Genomic DNA, 20,429 nt, shown 5'->3' with positions numbered 1-20,429 from the left:
AGCGGACTCGCTGCTTTGTGTCCTGATCAAGCGGACTCGCTGCTTTGCGTCCTGATCAAGCGGACCCGCTGCTTTGCGTCCTGATCAAGCGGACTCGCTGCTTTGCGTCCTGATCAAGCGGACTCGCTGCTTTGCGTCCTGATCAAGCGGACTCGCTGCTTTGCGTCCTGATCAAGCGGACTCGCTGCTTTGCGTCCTGATCAAGCGGACTCGCTGCTTTGCGTCCTGATCAAGCGGACTCGCTGCTTTGCGTCCTGATCAAGCGGACTCGCTGCTTTGCGTCCTGATCAAGCGGACTCGCTGCTTTGTGTCCTGATCAAGCGGACTCGCTGCTTTGCGTCCTGATCAAGCGGACCCGCTGCTTTGCGTCCTGATCAAGCGGACTCGCTGCTTTGCGTCCTGATCAAGCGGACTCGCTGCTTTGCGTCCTGATCAAGCGGACTCGCTGCTTTGCGTCCTGATCAAGCGGACTCGCTGCTTTGCGTCCTGATCAAGCGGACTCGCTGCTTTGCGTCCTGATCAAGCGGACTCGCTGCTTTGCGTCCTGATCAAGCGAACCTGGCACCCATGGCTGTCCCACATAGATGACGGTAAAACTGGTGTTCAAACAAGAAATAGTTATATTTCAAAATAAAATCGATACATTCCAAAATGAAATCCTTCCGATGTGTTGCATGTTAACTCCATGTTTAATGCTATCTCAATGAGTAGTGTTATGTCCATGTTTAATGCTATGTCCATATTAAATGTTATCTCTATGTGTAATGTGTGACAGTGTAAACCCCAGGGAGATGCTTAGTGTGGCATTTGGGTACAGGTGCTATCCAGATCGTAAATATGGGTCCCTAGGGTGGAGCAATTGGAGAGCAGGGTGGGAAATGCTCCTTTTCCCCATGCTGTGGAAATTCCATGCCGAGTTTTCCAGGACGCGAGAAGTCCACAGGATCCGGTCCGGGATTCCTATGGGGCCGGCATCAGGCACAGGTGCTGGACGTTAAAAACCCCTGGAGCTTGATACTCAGAGAGACTGTTGGGGGAAGAGGAAGTTCCCTGTGCTCCCAGGGCAAGGAGAGGCCCCGAAGAAGACAATCCCTGAGCCAAGTGAGGCAATACCTGCCTGGACATTTCTTTTGCAGGTTTCACAGATATGCAATACTTTTATCCAGCAAAAAGAAACTTCACGTCCTGATCATCAATAAGTCGTCACAAACACATCAAGGCCATCCTCCATAAGCATATGTATTTCAGCCAGCAATACACAAGGGCACATACCATGCAACAGTCAAACAGTGGTTTTTGGGGTTTAAGCGGTTAAAATAAAGAGGAAAAAAAAACAAAAAAAAAATGAGCTGCTGTTCCTGGCTCTAATTGCCCTAGAGGACTTAGGTGCTTAGGACCCCTAAAAGTGACATGTATGGCCCTCATGCTATAGGGTTTGTCACATATGGTGGAGGATGCGGGCAAAGCACTGCTATGGTCTGTGGGCAGAAAGCAGGAACCAAAAAAAAAAAAACGAAAAAAAAATGAGCTGCTGTTCCTGGCTCTAATTGCCCTAGAGGACTTAGGTGCTTAGGACCCCTAAAAGTGACATGTATGGCCCTCATGCTATAGGGTTTGTCACATATGGTGGAGGATGCGGGCAAAGCACTGCTATGGTCTGTGGGCAGAAAGCAGGAACCAAAAAAAAAAAACGAAAAACAAAAAAAAAAAAGAGAAAAAAAAAAAATTCACTTTATTTTAACCGCTTAAACCCCAAAAACCACTGTTTGACTGTTGCATGGTATGTCTCTAACTGAACTATGCTGGTGCAGACTGACCAGCCTAATCACCCACTACCTCAACCTCCCAGCCAGACCCAGCTATGCCAGGCTCTGGAAAACCTCCCCCAGACAACACACAAAACGTCCAGGTAGGTATTGCCTCACTTGGCTCAGGGATTCTCTTCTTCGGGGCCTCTCCTTGCCCTAGGAGCACAGGGAACTTCCTCTTCCCCCAACAGTCTCTCTGAGTATCAAGCTCCAGGGGCTTTTAATGTCCAGCACCTGTGCCTGATGCCGGCCCCATAGGAATCCCGGACCGGATCCTGCAGATTTCTTGCCTCCTGGAAAACTCGGCATGGAATTTCCACAGCATGGGGAAACGGAGCATTGGCCCACCCTGCTCTCCAATTGCTCCACCCCAGGGACCCATATTTACGATCTGGATAGCACCTGTACCCAAATGCCACACTAAGCATCTCCCTGGGGTTTACACTGTCACAAATGCTATGTCCATGTTTAATGCTTTATCCATGTGTAAGGCAGTGTCAGTGTTTAATGCTATCTCCATGTTTAATGTTATCTCTATGTGCAATGCTATGTCCATGTTTAATGCTATTGTCAGGAACCACTTTTTCGCTGCCTGAACCATGGCTTTTTTTATACCTGTGGTGTTTAAATCTGCAACCACTAGTGGCCGCCCTCTGGAGCACTCAGAACTCAGGTGTGCCTTGTTACCTGGGTTGAGCCCTAGCCAATACATCCAACTGGCCCTTGTTACCTGTGATTACCCTGCCTTTATGAACCTGCCCTGCCCTTCAGTCAGGGCCTTTGTATTGAAGTCTATGGATCTTCCTGCTGTGGCTCGGCACCTGTACTGTTCCTGGTTCCCTGCTTTGTGTCCTGATCAATCGGACTCGCTGCTTTGTGTCCTGATCAATCGGACTCGCTGCTTTGTGTCCTGATCAAGCGGACTCGCTGCTTTGTGTCCTGATCAAGCGGACTCGCTGCTTTGCGTCCTGATCAAGCGGACTCGCTGCTTTGCGTCCTGATCAAGCGGACTCGCTGCTTTGCGTCCTGATCAAGCGGACTCGCTGCTTTGCGTCCTGATCAAGCGGACTCGCTGCTTTGCGTCCTGATCAAGCGGACTCGCTGCTTTGCGTCCTGATCAAGCGGACTCGCTGCTTTGCGTCCTGATCAAGCGGACTCGCTGCTTTGCGTCCTGATCAAGCGGACTCGCTGCTTTGCGTCCTGATCAAGCGGACTCGCTGCTTTGCGTCCTGATCAAGCGGACTCGCTGCTTTGCGTCCTGATCAAGCGGACTCGCTGCTTTGCGTCCTGATCAAGCGGACTCGCTGCTTTGCGTCCTGATCAAGCGGACTCGCTGCTTTGCGTCCTGATCAAGCGGACTCGCTGCTTTGCGTCCTGATCAAGCGGACTCGCTGCTTTGCGTCCTGATCAAGCGGACTCGCTGCTTTGCGTCCTGATCAAGCGGACTCGCTGCTTTGCGTCCTGATCAAGCGGACTCGCTGCTTTGTGTCCTGATCAAGCGGACTCGCTGCTTTGTGTCCTGATCAAGCGGACTCGCTGCTTTGTGTCCTGATCAAGCGGACTCGCTGCTTTGTGTCCTGATCAAGCGGACTCGCTGCTTTGCGTCCTGATCAAGCGGACTCGCTGCTTTGCGTCCTGATCAAGCGGACCCGCTGCTTTGCGTCCTGATCAAGCGGACCCGCTGCTTTGCGTCCTGATCAAGCGGACCCGCTGCTTTGCGTCCTGATCAAGCGGACCCGCTGCTTTGCGTCCTGATCAAGCGGACCCGCTGCTTTGCGTCCTGATCAAGCGGACCCGCTGCTTTGCGTCCTGATCAAGCGGACTCGCTGCTTTGCGTCCTGATCAAGCGGACTCGCTGCTTTGCGTCCTGATCAAGCGGACTCGCTGCTTTGCGTCCTGATCAAGCGGACTCGCTGCTTTGTGTCCTGATCAAGCGGACTCGCTGCTTTGCGTCCTGATCAATCGGACTCGCTGCTTTGCGTCCTGATCAAGCGGACCCGCTGCTTTGCGTCCTGATCAAGCGGACCCGCTGCTTTGCGTCCTGATCAAGCGGACCCGCTGCTTTGCGTCCTGATCAAGCGGACCCGCTGCTTTGCGTCCTGATCAAGCGGACCCGCTGCTTTGCGTCCTGATCAAGCGGACCCGCTGCTTTGCGTCCTGATCAAGCGGACTCGCTGCTTTGCGTCCTGATCAAGCGGACTCGCTGCTTTGCGTCCTGATCAAGCGGACTCGCTGCTTTGCGTCCTGATCAAGCGGACTCGCTGCTTTGCGTCCTGATCAAGCGGACTCGCTGCTTTGCGTCCTGATCAAGCGGACTCGCTGCTTTGCGTCCTGATCAAGCGGACTCGCTGCTTTGCGTCCTGATCAAGCGGACTCGCTGCTTTGCGTCCTGATCAAGCGGACTCGCTGCTTTGCGTCCTGATCAAGCGGACTCGCTGCTTTGCGTCCTGATCAAGCGGACTCGCTGCTTTGCGTCCTGATCAAGCGGACTCGCTGCTTTGCGTCCTGATCAAGCGGACTCGCTGCTTTGCGTCCTGATCAAGCGGACTCGTTGCTTTGCGTCCTGATCAAGCGGACTCGCTGCTTTGCGTCCTGATCAAGCGGACTCGCTGCTTTGCGTCCTGATCAAGCGGACTCGCTGCTTTGCGTCCTTCCAAGCGGACTCCCTGCTATGCGTCCTTCCAAGCGGACTCCCTGCTTTGCGTCCTTCCAAGCGGACTCCCTGCGATGCGTCCTTCCAAGCGGACTCCCTGCTTTGCGTCCTTCCAAGCGGACTCCCTGCTATGCGTCCTTCCAAACGGACTCCCCGCTTTGCGTCCTTCCAAGCGGACTCCCTGCTATGCGTCCTTCCAAACGGACTCCCTGCTTTGCGTCCTTCCAAGCGGACTCCCTGCTTTGTGTCCTTCCAAGCGGACTCCCTGCTTTGTGTCCTCATGAAGACCATTCACCTACACCTGAGAAATCCAACAAGCCTGTTACCAGTATGAAAAAGGAATCTTCTAGGAAACGTGAACCCCTTACCACAACCGAATTGCAACAAAGGCGTGATGATGAGGCTTGCTTTTACTGTGGCAAAAAGGGACACTGGATCACCCAATGTCCTCTGAAACCTCCCAAACCCTCTGTACTGATTGAACAGTCTACGTCACAAGCACAGAGCTCTCCTAAAAGGTGAAGTAGCTTTATTCCCCAGGACAGTGAACCCATGGAGTATATACCACCCCTGGTGATTCCTAATGCTTCTCAAACTCCAGTGGATGTCCAGCTGAAGCCTGATGACTGTTCTGTGATGGAATGCAGCTTCTGTGATTCTACAGTCTGTGGCAGTGTGGGTTGCTCCCATATGGATGAACTTCCTATTGCTTTCTGTTCAGCCATGATTGCAACTCCTATCACTCTTACCTCAGCAAAGTGTGATACACCAGAGACTACCATAGCCCCTAATATCTCCTCTGGACTGATAGCAAAGATACATGACCCTATTCCATCTCTGAGGAGGAAGGGACCTTCCATCAGTGCTTCCCATACCAAGTCTGCTTCTCCTGTTTTGAACCAGTGCAGTTCTGGTACTACCCCCCTGCCCCCAGTAGTGCCCTGGGTACAGGGCAGCTATGTGACCCCTGGAACATGGAAAGAGAAAGCACTGAATCATACCTTCTCATCAACTTCTTCAGCATCCAGTCCCAATTTGACCTATGATTGCACCACAGATAACCTTTCCTTTGATTGTGTTATTACCTCTAATGGCAATATAATCAGAAATGAAGACCTGGAGATCTGTGAACAAGCTTTACCGAAAAAGAAAAAGAAGAAATCACGTTAAGTACACCCTTCTGCTCAGTTTATTAAAGGTGTACAGATTTTGTTCAGACTGTTCGCATTCAGTGACCGCTCCTTGGGGAGGGGGTACTGTCAGGAACCAGTTTTCGCTGCCTGAACCATGGCTTTTTTTTTTATACCTGTGGTGTTTAAATCTGCTACCACTAGTGGCTGCCCTCCGCCCTCTGGAGCACTCAGAACTCAGGTGTGCCTTGTTACCTGGGTTGAGCCCTAGCCAATACATCCAGCTGGGCCTTGTTACCTGTGATTACCCTGCCTTTATGAACCTGCCCTGCCCTTCAGTCAAATGGGTGTTTTGATGGATATATCCAGCCCTGTGTGTCCAAAATAAATCAGTCTTCGTTTGGTTTTACCCTACACCGAGTCTCGGCTAGTGCCTGGGGAACCGGGGGAAGTGTGTTGTCCCAGGCTAAGGGAGCACAAGACAGCGGAGGTAGTCGGTCGGACTAGCCAGCTCCGTGACATTGGTGGCAAGCAGTGGGATTGCTTCTTAGTCTGAGGGACACTCACTTTCTACCGGGATTAACCAACAGGACGGCAGAGTTCGGTCGCCTTGACGAGGACATGGATGTGGTATCAGAATTCCAGGGGCTGCTGTGGGTCATCCTCTCTTGCTACACCACTACTCTGCCTACAGAACAATACCAGAATCTGCCTCCTCCCTATTGACTATGGGCCCTGGGTTTGTAAAGACTTTTGTGGCTACCCCCAGCAGTACCATCTCATCACTATCTGAGGGGATTATCTCCAGCATACAGCCAGGATCTGCAACCAGGGAGTGACTGCCATTGTTTCAGTTTAATGTTGTATAAATCAGCCCCCCCCATTGTATTGTTAATCTAGTTAGTGCCCCTGTTGTCTCTGGGAGGCAGATTAAGGGGGGCAGTTTGTGTCTCAATATCTTATTTTATGTAAATGTGTGTTTTGATGGATATATCCAGCCCTGTGTGTCCAAAATAAATCAGTCTTCGTTTGGTTTTACCCTACACTGAGTCTCGGCTAGTGACTGGGGAACCGGGGAAAGTGTGTTGTCCCAGGCTAAGGGAGCACAAGACAGCGGAGGTAGTCGGTCGGACTAGCCAGCTCCGTGACAAATGCTATGTCCATGTTTAATGCTATGTCATTGTGTAATGCAATGTCCATGTTTAATGTTAACTCTATGTGTAATGCTATGTCCATGTGTATCATTATCTCCATGTGTAATGCTCTGTCCATGTTTAATGCTATGTCCATGTTTAATGCTATGTCCATGTTTAATGCTATGTCTGTGAGTAGGTCTACATCCATGTTTAATGCTATCTCCATGTGTAATGCAATGTCTACTTTTAATGCGATGTCTATTTTTAATGCGATGTCCGTTTATATTGAACTGATGTTACGCAGTCTATTAAAGGGAAAGAGCTTGCGGAGGAGGCATAATCATCCACAGAAGCTTTGTGCTTCCGTGTTGTCAATTACGTTTTGCCTTTTCTTTTCTACAGGTATAAATACACAGTTAACCTCTTAGTGTCCAGAGGGAAGGACAATCTTTCAAGCCATGGTCCCCAGAGGTTTCCACCCTTAGGGTGGTTTTTTCTCTCCTGCGCGCTGAAAGGTGACTCTTCGTGAGTCTCGAGGTAGCTGTCACCATGATCATTGCTTTCAGGCCTAATTAATTGGACTATTAATTTTGTAATTAATAATAAACAAATTAAATGACCATCAGTTTCTGTTGTGTTTTTTATACTATTGACTAAAAGTAGCTGTAACCATATGTAATAACAAAAATGAATGGAGTTTATCCAGACCAATGGTTCGGGCCCAACCAGTGTGTATGCTAAAGAGCTGAAGGGCTGGCTTCCTCAGGGCCCTTTGCCAGGTATTTCATGCTTTATTAAAAAACACCAATGCACAGGTGTACAAAAAGGACAATGTATACATTTAAAAGGTTACAAATTTGCATCCGTGCGTCTCATGTTTAGACGTCACTTACATCTTCACACACATCATAGTTAAACATTTAGAATGAGTAATGTTATACAAAATACTAAAACCCCATATTTTTCATATATATCTAAACCCTCACTTAATCAGTTAAATTGACAGAACATACCCCCAACAACAATTCAGGTGTCCAGATTGTATATGCATTTCGAGAATTTTAATTGGGCTTATAAGGTGTATATTGCTGTTTTGGAACTGTTTTTTTTTACATTTAGTATTTTGGGTTTGTAACTGGAAATTTTAAACGAAGCCATGAACACCACCCAATCTAGGATATGTCACTAGTGGTTTCAGGACACAGTCCAAGCAGACATTTGGCCACCAATCACTGCCGAAATTAGCTATAGAAATACTTTGTTGAATTTTTTTTCACCAACCCTTCTGTGTTTTTTAGAATTTTTTTGGCACATGTTATGAGTTATGGCAGAGAAATCCAGTATGTGTTTTTTAGATTATGGAAATACCCTACATGCATAGGTTTTTTTACATTATTTTTTTTTTAAACTTGCCTGGAACAAACTTTTTGATAGCTGCGTAGAGTTTTTATGTAGGTCATGTGCCATCAAAATACCCTACATTTTCATCTTGTTTTATTAAGTTGCAGCAATCCTACGGTTTTTTGTTTTTTTTATCTCAATTCAAATCTCCATTTATTCAAGGTATGCGTAAAAGACAAGTTATAGTGTGTACATTAGAGGAATGAGAGACACCTCCCGCGTTTGCACAGTAAAACAACGGTCCGCTAAAACAAATCGGTAAGCATACCAGGGTCCGAAAGACTCTAGAATGAACAGTGAACAAGACCAGATACGGAGAGGAGATCAACATACTGTGATCGTGTCAGAAAATATAGTATTACAAAAATACAGCAGTATTAATAAAAAATAAACATAACTAAAACAGAATCAAAACACTCCAGGATGTCATTGCAATCCTACTGTTAAAGCAAAAGCAGAACGATATATATATATATTATTGAAAACATTTCCAATTCCCTATTTTTGTATGATACAGAGACCTGGTAGAGAGGGACAGGGAGGGCAGTGGTACCTAAGGAGTCTGTCCTAATACCCTTTTTATAGCAGACTTTTTGTGCGTTTGGTGGGGGGATTGTACAAAGAAAATGCCATTTTTGTCTTTGGATCAGAGGATGTTTCTCAAAATCTTTAGCTGGAACTGTAGAAAAGTGTAATTCTTTCCAGTTCCAAATTTATCTTAAAGTACCTATGTATTAAACACGGAAACTTGGGTCAGGTAGATCACAACTTTTGTATACCATGTTGTGGTTTTGCCTAACACTAGGTAGGGCTGTTGACTTTGATCAGAAAGGTATACCCCACCACGTTTTATTGTTATTGATAATAATGTACATGTACCAGCACCAAACTTTCATTGTGTATGGAGGAGAGAACATACTCTACATGTCTTCACAGAGCACTTTTGTTTTGGGTACACCAATTGGTGGATGGAAGCTTTTTAGGCTGGGGTGTCATATATATAAAAAAAATTAAAAATTAACTCCAGGCTGGTATCGGAATTATCTACCTGGATACCAAAGGTACATACATTTCTAGTTTCCTATTTTTCCTTCTTGCTACATAACCCTGCACCCACTGATCTTTATACTTTTTTAACCTGGTCCATGCTATAAGCACATAAGCTTTCTAGACCTCAGAGGTCTTTTCGTCACCATTTCTTCTGTAGGAGAGACCTCTGATGTCCAAACATACACCTTTCAATAGAAATCATACAACGTATGATACAATCCCCCCCCCCATACAACGTATGCAGTTAAGTGTCCATTTTGCTTGTGGAGCTCAGTGAGAATGAACCAAGACTTTGCTACACTTTTAATTTTATTTTAAATATTTTAAATACACGATGGATACTTAACATTGACACAACTGTACAATGGAACTGACAACATGTTGATATTGTTTTAAAGATACAACACCTGGCTTCTTCGAAATATACATAAATAAAAATTAATTAATTCAATCTGAATCCCGTTGTGAGCGATGTATTCCTGGTTTTCATCACATCGGTTACAGATCTTCAATTTTATCTGGCAAGTGGGTCCAATACAAAAGCCCGACAAATGGAGATATTATTATATTGTGGAGCCTTGAACAAGTTTTCTAGTGTGAACTCTTAATTCAACTCTTTCTTATTCATTTATTGAATATCAATGCACTTATTTCACTTTTTTCAATTGTTTTTTCTCTCTCTAATTAATGATATAATTCATTATGTTTAAACAGTTTGGTGGTTTCATGGGAACGTGAAAGTGGCCATATCAAGTCAGGACTCTAGGAATGATTCTTAGAATCATGTTGATGCATTGTCATCTTTAAAGAGTTTCTTCTGAATCACTGTCATCGGGAAGGTTCATACAGGTTATCAGAGAAATATAGAGAAGAGCATCTCTGGATAGCTTCACCTTACTGATGGGAATCTCCGAGCGTGGTTTCTCCTTCTCTGTAACATAAGTTACATGCACCGGGCCTTTGAAGTCAGTTGTGGAGATGTTGCCATGTGTGTTCCGATTCACGTTGACACTTGAGACTTCTGTTTCTTCTGCGTACTCTTTGTAAGAGGAGTCACAGCCACCCCAACGCCTGTGCGAAGGACAAAGAACCATTTAGACAAGTGATATTCACAGAAAATGTTCCATCTGAAGGAGAGACCCATGACTTTCTGAAAACCTTTGTAACTTTACATCGTTTTGTATCTTGGTCCAATAAAGTATCAACTTTGACGTAATACCCTACTATCACCCTTTCAACTGTTGAGCTGAGTAAAAACACATTAAGAACAATCTCGATGCTCGCTTGACAGCCTTATCACACCAACATCAGCACTCACTAAATAAGACTGCAAAGTAAAATCTAGATCTAGGCTTTCCTGTGTATTTGACATCACAGCAGGCACAGACCTCCCTAATACCCCTTTGGCCAACCTGTGTGACCTCTGGAGATGTTATTATGTGAAGTCATGTCCTGGTACTCCAAGATTACGCTCAGTAAAAGGATGAGGAGGTAGGTTATGTGTCCCTCCCAACAGGGCTGGCCTAAGGGGTGTGCGACCTGTGCGGCCGCACAGGGTGCCATGGCAACAGGGGCGCCTGCCCGGGACTTAAATTAAAACATCAGGGTTTTTTTTGTTTTGTTTTAACTTTATTTAACATCCTCCATGTTAAATAAAGTTTTTTTTTTACTTTATTTTACATGGAGGATGTTAAATAAAGTTAAAACAACAAAAAAAAAACAATGGTTTAATTTAAGTCCCAGGCAGGGGCGCAGAGCAGTCGCTCGTGAAGTTTTCAGCAACCGCTCGGCACCCCTCACTCTCCGTGGCGGTGCCGGCGTTTCATGCTGAGCACCGAAATATGGTGTCATATTCCGGAGCCTCAACAAGGTAAGTAAGGATAATGAGAAGTAGGGAGAGGGGCGGGGGCGAAGGCAGTAAGATGGAGCAGAGGGGGGGAAGGCAGTGAGAAGGGGCAGAGGTGGTAGATAGTGAGAAGGGGCAGAGGGGGGAAGGCAGTGAGAAGGGGCAGATGTGATAGATAGTGATAAAGGGGGAGAGGGGATAGATAGTGAGAAAGGGGAGTTTTGTGACAAGATTTTTTATCCTTTCTTTTTTTGGGATGGGGGGGCGCCAGAGGAGTAGTCCGCACAGGGCACCAGAACACCTAAGGCTTGCTTTGCCTCCCAAATATGTATAAGACCAGGGCAAAACTAAAGACATAGCTACATTTAAGCATAAATACCGCTTGAGGGCATACATATAATTACAAGTAAATTACAAGTATATAATCCCCCATCCTTAAAATCACCCTTATCTGTCTGGGTCTTCTGCAGAATCTTTATCAATGCCACATGACGTACCTTTTTTATGATTGCCAGCAATAAGATAACGGCAAATACCAGCATTATACTTCCTGCAATAGACACCATGATGATCTCATAGGTCCTGTTTGTATAGTCTGCTATAGAAAGGGCATAAAAATGTAGTCATTTTCCTCTTCCCGTACTGCCACTCAAGAGTAATAACATGACCTTTTACAAAGAAAGAGAATATCGAAGTCCCTGCACGCCTGAGTTAAAAATCACACAGCAGGCCAAGCATAGTCAGAAACCATTAAAGTCCATTATTTTACACATTTATAGAAAGTGTTATTGTATGTGAATTAGCGCTCCTTTTAACTTTTCTCAGAACAGCTGAGCTCACGAACATTATTGAAACATACCCCTGCTTGAGTACGGGTGACTTAATTCAGAAGTGTTGTATTTGAGTGCCAAGCTAGTTCCCAAGTATATGTATAACTTAATATTAAAATTAATCAATCCTTGGTTAAGCCTCTACTACTTCATCTGGGAGGCTGTGCCATGCATCAACCACCCTCTCAGTAAAACTTTTGTTGTGTCATGTTTTGTAACAGCTTTCTAGAATGTTGCCCAAATTGTGGTTCTCTCTCTCTCTTAAGCATTTCATATTTCAGCCCACAAAGAAAAAACTCCTTTTTCAGAGTTTGTGTCTGCAACCATCTCGCTTCCAGAGTTATCCAGAGCCATTCTGTAAAACAGCAACTAAAACATAATATAAAACATAGTAGAAAAGGTATATATATATATATATATATATATATATATCCCATAGAACATCACTGTGGAATATGATGGTGCCATATAAGATAATTATAATAATAAATATTATTATTATTAAAAATGAAATTCAATAATTGTGTATTATCGATATATACCGTATTTGCTCGATTATAAGACGAGGTTTTTTTCAGAGCAAATGCTCTGAAAAATACCCCTCGTCTTCTAATCGGGGTCGTCTTCTAATCAGACCTCAAATAAAGGTCTGATTAGGAGACTAAGATCCAGATCCCCCGCACTGCTGCAGGGGACCTGGATCCTCCTGTCTCACCCCCCCCCATCATACACACACTTACCGGTGCTTCCTTGCTTCCTACTGCGTTGCCGGGGCAGCGGGTTGACGTCTACGCGATCCGCGTAGACAACGTCCGCTGCAGCCGGAAGGAGGTGTGGCTAGCAGCGGGGGTTGTCTGCGTCCGTCGCATAGACCTTCCCCGACTGTCAGAGATTAGAGTTCCCCGCACCGGTGCCGCACCGGTGCGGGGAACTTTGATCTCTGACAGCCGGGGAAAGTATACGCGACGGACGCATACAAACCCCCGCTGCTAGCCACACCTCCTTCCGGCTGCAGCAGAAGGCGACGTCAACCCGCTGCCCCGGCTGGAAGCACCGGTAAGAGAGGGGGGAGAGCGGGGGAAGGGGGGTGAGAGAGGGGGGGAGAGAGAGAGAGAGAGAGAGAGTGTGTGTGTGTGTGTGTGTGTGTGTGTGTGTGTGTGTGTGTGTTAGTTAGTTAAATGGGGGTATAGGGTGTGTGTGTGTGTTAAATGGGGGCATAGGCCATTTCTGGAGTGGCGTTAAGGGGGGATTTAATAGCGCACTCTGCCTCCTGAAATGCCTTATACCTCCCTATATGCCACTCTGCCCCATAATATGCCTTTTAACCCCCTAAATGGCAGAGTGGCATATAGGGGTATAAGGCATTTCTGGAGGCAGAGTGCTCTATACAATGCCTTTTAACTCCCATAATGTCACTCTGCCTCCTGAAATGCCTTATACCTCCCTATATGCCACTCTGCCCCATAATATGCATTTTAACCCCCTAAATGCCAGAATGGGATATAGGGGTATAAGGCATTTCTGGAGGCAGAGTGGCACATAGGGGGTCAAAAGGCATACCATGGGGCACAGTGGCATATAGAGGGTTAAAAGGCATATCATGGGCCACAGTGCCATATTGGAGTGGCAAGCCTGGGGGCAGATGTGCGTAACTGGGGGACAGGTTGGAAAATACAAGAAATAAAAACAAAAAAAATCTTTTTCTCAATCATAGCTTTTATTAAAAAAAATAGTTTACATGAATTAACATTTACTGGTAAAACTTTTTTCCTTTGGGGTCGTCTTATATTCAGGCTTTTTCTTTTTTTCCTAAGTTAATATTCAGATTTTGGGGGGTCGTCTTATAATCAGGGTCGTCTTATAATCGAGCAAATACGGTAATTACTTTCTTAAGATATTTATAAGACAAAATATTGCGCTACAATAGCATCAAAAAGCAAGGATAGTTTAGGGAGGATAGTTTAGCAAGGATGTAAGAAGGATAGTTTAGTCACCTTTACACTATTTTTTTGCCGTAACCAAACAAAATAAGTGACATTATTTTATTAAACAATATTTCCTTAAAATATATAAAAAATAGCATTTTTATTTGTATTGCTAATTGAATTAGAGGAAAATGTGTGTTTGTTAAAAAAAATTAAAATAAGATAAGACGAGCGTTCTAGAATATCAACATCAAAGCAATACCCATACCATGGGAATGGGTGGTGGATTAGAGAATATCCTAAAATAAAAACGTTACTCTAATAAGAAAGCTATGACCCCAGGGCCGGCCTTAGGGGTGTGCGACCTGTGCGACCGCACAGGGCGCCACACTCCAGGGGGCGCAGCCGCGCGGTCCGACGCCACCGCGGGGTACACTGCCGCCAGTAGCGTACCTAGCGGGGGGGGGGCGGTCCGCACCGGGTGCCGCTCATCAGGAGGGCACCCGGCACCCCTCCAGAGACGGACAGTAATGTCCGCCGCTGGAGGAGCAGGCTCGCAAGGGAGCGGTGTCGGAGGTCTTTAACAGACCTCCGGCTCCCTTGAGTGATTTTAAGCTGGTTCAAGGATCTCCCTTGAACCCGGCTTAAAATCACTCAAGGGAGCCGGAGGTCTGTTAAAGACCTCCGATACCGCTCCCTTGTGATCTGCGCGGCAACAGCTGCTGTGCGCCAGGGTTTGTTGTCAGATCCCGGCGCACAACACTGAAGCCGCGCCCACCGCTGTCCGTGCCCTCTGACCCGGAATAAGACAGAAGAACTGAAGAAGAGGAGTGAAGAGAAGGAAGAGGAGCTGTAAGGAGAAAAGAGGAAAGGTAGGAAAACATTCATTGAGAGTGGATTGGTATATATGTGTGTGGATTGGTATATATGTGTGTGGATTGGTGTATGTGTGGATTGGTATATATGTGTGGATTGGTATGTGTGTGGATTGGTATGTGTGTGGATTAGTGTATGTGTGTGGATTGGTATGTGTGTGGATTGGTATGTGTGTGGATTGGTATGTTTGTGGAATGATATGTGTGTGGATTGGTAAGTGTGGATTAGTGTATATATATATGTGTGGATTGGTATATATATGTGTGGATTGGTATATATATATGTGTGGATTGGTATATATATGTGTGGATTGGTATATATATATGTGTGGATTGGTGTATACGTGTGGATTGGTGTATACGTGTGGATTGGTGTATGCGTGTGGATTGGTGTATGCGTGTGGATTGGTGTATGCGTGTGGATTGGTGTATACGTGTGGATTGGTAAGTGTGTGAGAGTGATGGGTGTTATGCTGTACCATTTCCAATGTCTTTTTCATGCTCTAAAAGTACATCATAACTCCCATCACTCTATACTGTTCCATACAGTGGCAGAGCTGGGAGACAGAGGCCTTGCACCCCCACCGCAGGACTCCTGAAAGGTAAGTGAACTTCAAAGAGGGAAAGGGTAGATAGTTAGGAGGGGGTAGATAGGGAGAAGGGAGTGAGACAGGGGAAAGGGGGTAGATAGGGAGAAGGGAGTGAGAAGGGGTAGATAGGGCAGAAGGGAGTGAGAAGGGGTAGATAGGGCAATCATCCTCCTATCATGCCAAGTCTGCGAGTACATCCAGGAATCTGGGTATGCCTGGGCATGATAGGAATGTGATTGCTGTTAATCATATATATATATATATATATATATATATTGTTATTTAATTGTTTTGTCCTATTTTGGTGTGTTACTTACTTTAAATAAAAGTGTTAGATTTTTTTATGGTGTGGGGGGTCATATTCGGTTTTGGCCAGGTAAATGCTGCACTTTCGGTTTCAGTCCAGAATTCGTTTCGGTGCATCCCTACTACTAAGCCAGACAGTGAAGTGGTAGGCCTACACCACATCAATGTTTGGCGTAGTATATAGTGATTGGGGTTTTGTTACAAGTTTTGTTACAAGTTTTTATTCCTTTCTTTTTTTGGGATGGGGGGGCGCCAGAGGAGTAGTCCGCACAGGGCGCCAGAACACCTAAGGCCGGCTCTGTATGACCCCTATACTTTTTTTTCCCATGTATACGACTAAAATGGCAGGTCCTGAACAACATATGTGTATTAGTAAATCTTGTATGTAATGAACGTAAATCACAGAGTGTATTTACCTGGGAAAGAGATGATTCTGCCTCTATAGCCCACAGGACTCTGATTTTGTTTCTGGCCTCTTTTATCTTGGGTGGTTTATGGTATAGAGTTAGCTCCTTGAATCATTCTTAACGCTCCTTTTTTTCCCCCCTCTTACATTTTTTCTAGTATAAATTCCATTGTAAAAATGCCAGCGGCTAATTAACAGAGATTAGATCTCCACCTAGAGGGGACTGAAGCTGGATTGGAGTCAACGTTCTCCTGCCCTGGACCAGAAGGTTTATGTTGGCAGAGAGCTAAGAAAAAAATATACAATATATATATATATATGTATATATATATATATATATATATATACACACACCCAGTATATATACTATACTGTTCAAAGGTTTTATTTATTAAGTTAACAATTTTGTAACTAAATGTAGTATTAGAAATATCATTACAACATTTGTGTCATTTATAATTTTTGCCACAAACTCTTAATTGCCATGGGACACAAACGCAGACATTGATAGGCTGTTGCCATAGATAGGTGGCCGCTTTTCTTTTTATTTCCCTGGTGTTTAAATCTGTTATTGTAGACATAAGTGATTACAATCATTTGGTATTGAAAACTTACAGCAATCAAAACGTATGTATCCTGTGGGAATAAAATAAGCCTGTATCCGTGATCTGCACGCAAACTTTGCACATATACAATAATTCAATAATACAATCTCAATTCCTTGCAACCGCCCCCAGGACATGTTGTAATTTCGTTCTTTTATTATTGTTCAGGATTCCCAGCCTGGAGTATTTGGGGTTTAAAGCAGTGCACAGTGCACTTGGATCACTTGTCTAAGGGTGAGAGGCCCATTTTATCGATACATGTGGTTGGGATGTATCCACTGTGTTACACTATGGGAAATGGCTTATGTATTTTATGTTATGCGAACCGTGGTCTAAGATATACAGGAATTAATTATGGGGATCTCGATTGAATAAGAATGTGTGAGAATGTATGAGAGGGCCAAAAATGTTTGGGTGACAAGCTTAGAAATTTCCAGGTGTGTCAATATCACATATACCGTATTTACCAGATTATAAAACAAGGTTTTTTCCAGAGCAAATGCTTATACCTCCCTATATGCCACTGTGCACCCTGATATGCCACTCCGCTCCCCATAAATGTCCTGCACCACCCTGAAATTCATTATACTCCCTGATTCACCACTCTGCCTCCCCCAGATATGCCACTCTGAAATTCATTATACCCCCCATACACCACTCTACCTCCCCCTATACACCACTCTAACTCCCCCAGATATGCCATTCTGCCTCCCTGAAATTCATTACACCCCCATACACCACTCTGCTACCCTGAAATTCATTATACCCCCATACACCACTATAACTCACCCATACACCACTCTGCCTCCTCCCCCTCCCATACTCCACTCTGCCTCCTCCCCCTCCCATACTCCACTCTGCCTCCTCCCCCTTCCCGTACTCAACTCTGCCTCCTCCCCCTCCCATACACCACGCTGGCCCCTCCCCCTCCCATACACCACTCTGGCCCCTCCCCCATCCCATACACCACTCTGGCTCCTCCCCCTCCCATACAGCACTCTGGCTCCTCCCCTCCTATACACCACTCTGAGTCCTCCCCTCCCATACTCCACTCTGACGATTTTCATTATCGATTATTATCGATTTTATCGATTAGTTGTTTCAGCCCTACTGTTAACATAGCACAACACAAAGAGTGCAAATGGAAAACGCAGAACAGGAAAAAATGGAGCAGTGGTTCATATAGTAAGAAGCACAAAGCACTTCTGAAAATGAACATGAATGTCGCTGTCTTTGAAAGACCATTGGTTACATTTCTGTCATCTCTTCTCCAAAACGAGAGTAGCAGATGGTCCACATGTGCAGAGGATGCATGCCCAGGAACATTTTCTCCCTCTGATTGCATGGTTTTATGCTGCCTCTGTTGCCAATGGTATCATGCAGCATGCCTTTTAGAAAGCACCTTAAAACTGCCAACATAATACAAGTGTCACCAGTGTTCAAAATGACAAAGATCTATATGATATGTCAGATGGTTTTATTGCAGAAAAAACTGTTTGATTTTTCTCCCATTATATCCTATGGGCATTCAGTCAATTCTGTCATTCACCTGTCATTCCATAGAAAACCGCTATAATCTCACATAACCTGAGTTTTAGAACCTATAACTGTACTAGGGGAGTATACATGACAAAAATCTATCTATTTCTCTGAAAAACAGGTTTGTTTTTTCTCCCATTATATCCTATGGGCATTCCCTCAACACTGTCATTCAACTGTCATAATTCACAGCCATAATTCCACCTAATCTGACACTTAGATCATGTGTCTGTAACAGGGGAGTATGTGTTCCAAAGATCTACATCATATGTCTGATGGTTTTCTCTGCAAAACAAGTTACATTTTTCTCCCATTCTATCCTACGGGCATTCACTCAATACTGTCATTCACCTGTCATTCCATAGAAAACAGCTATAATCCCTCAAAATCTGAGTTTGGGATCCTGTGTGTGTACTAGGGGAGCATGTGTGCCAAAGATCTATAGGATATGTCAGATGGTTTGCTCTAAAAAAACAAGTTTAATTTGTCTCCCATTATATCCTATGGGCATTCACTCAAAACTGTCATTCACCTGTCATTCCATAGACAACAGCTATAATCCCACATAGTATGAGTTCTAGATCCCGTGTGTGTACTAGGGGAGTATATGTGCCAACGTTCTATATGATATTTCAGAGGGTTTTCTCTAAAAAACAAGTTTAATTTTTCTCCCATTCTATCCTATGGGCATTCACTCAAAACTGTCATTCACCTGTCATTCCATAGAAAACAGCTATAATTCCACAAAGTATGAGTATTAGATCCTGTGTGTGTACTAGGGGAGTATATGTGCCAAAGTTCTATATGATATTTCAGAGGGTTTTGTCTGAAAAACAGGTTTGATTTTCTCCCATTCTATCCTATGGGCATTCACTCAAAACTGTCATTCACCTGTCATTCCATAGAAAACCGCTATAATCCCACATAACCTGAGTTTTAGATCCTGTGTCTGTGCTAGGGGAGAATGTGTGCCAAAGATCTAGATATGTCTTAAACTTTTATTTAAAAATCAATTATTCTTTTCCCCTCTATTATAGTCTATGGGCATTCCTCCCCATTATAGTCTATGGCAGGGGCGTCCAACATGCGGCCCGCGGGCCGAGACCTCGAGGTGCGGCCCGCGTAAGATCGGCAGTCAGGGCAACCGATCTTACGCGAGCCGCACCTCAAGCCCTGCTACTTACTTGTGGGAGGGTCTTCTGGACTGCACACAGAGGAAGCGGAGTTCACGTGACATCCTACTTCCTCTGTGCTTTAGCAGAGAAGGCAGAGGGAGGCCGCGCCCCCTGCTGAAGTCTGTAAGCGGCATCGAGGAGCTGCCTTGCAGGTAAGGAGGTGGGGAGGGTGTTTGAATGAGTGTGTGTGATTGAGGGAATGAATCTGTGAATGAATGAGTATATGAATAAATGAGTGTGTGTGTGTGTGATAGCATGGATGTGTAAGTGCTGGAACCTAGGCATTATGGGACTGTGATTGCTGTTAGCAATCACACTCCTATCATGCCAAGTCAGCCAGTACATGCTGAAACCTGGCCAGCTGCCCCCCTTGTGTATTGATGCTGCCAGCAGTATGGGGTCTGCACTTACAGCCACCCTGTACCAGCATGTACTGGCTGACTTGGCATGATAGGAGTGTGATTGCTAACAGCAATCACAGTCCCATAATGCCTAGGTTCCAGTATTTACTGGATGGATGTGTAAGTGCTGGAACCTAGCCATGATGGGACTGTGACTACTGTTAGCAATCACACTCCTATCATGCCAAGTCAGCCAGTACATGCTGAAACCTAGCTAGCTGCCCCCCTTGTGTAGTGATGCTGCCAGCAGTATGGGGTCTGCACATCACTTACAGCCACCCTGTACCAGCATGTACTGGCTGACTTGGCATGATAGGAGTGTGATTGCTAACAGCAATCACAGCGAGCACAGTCCCATCATGCCTAGGTAACAGCATTTACTGGTTGCCTGGGTTGCCAGCATTTACTGGTTGCCAAGTCATATTGCTAATTTTGTCCAATTGTGTGTTACCTACTTTTATTAAAAATGTGAGTTTTTATTATTATTTTTAAAGGTGGGGGTCATTTTCCGTTTTGGCTAAGTGAACCCTGAATGTTTTGGTCCAGAATTTTCATTTTAGTTCATCCCTAGAATAAATCTAGGGAATCCTGAATTTGTAGTCGCAAAACTTTCTAGGCCCAGAAATCAGTGAGAGGAAGAGTAAAGGTTTTTGTGTCATTTACTTTATTTTAATCTGCATATTTTATTAAAGGCCATATTTTTTGTCACAGTGAAAAATGAGTGCGGCCCGCACACGTATACAATTCTGATGA

The sequence above is a fragment of the Spea bombifrons genome, chromosome 4, assembly GCF_027358695.1.
Source record: "Spea bombifrons isolate aSpeBom1 chromosome 4, aSpeBom1.2.pri, whole genome shotgun sequence".
Classification (NCBI taxonomy): Eukaryota; Metazoa; Chordata; class Amphibia; order Anura; family Pelobatidae; genus Spea; species Spea bombifrons.
This window is presented reverse-complemented; position numbering follows the sequence as displayed.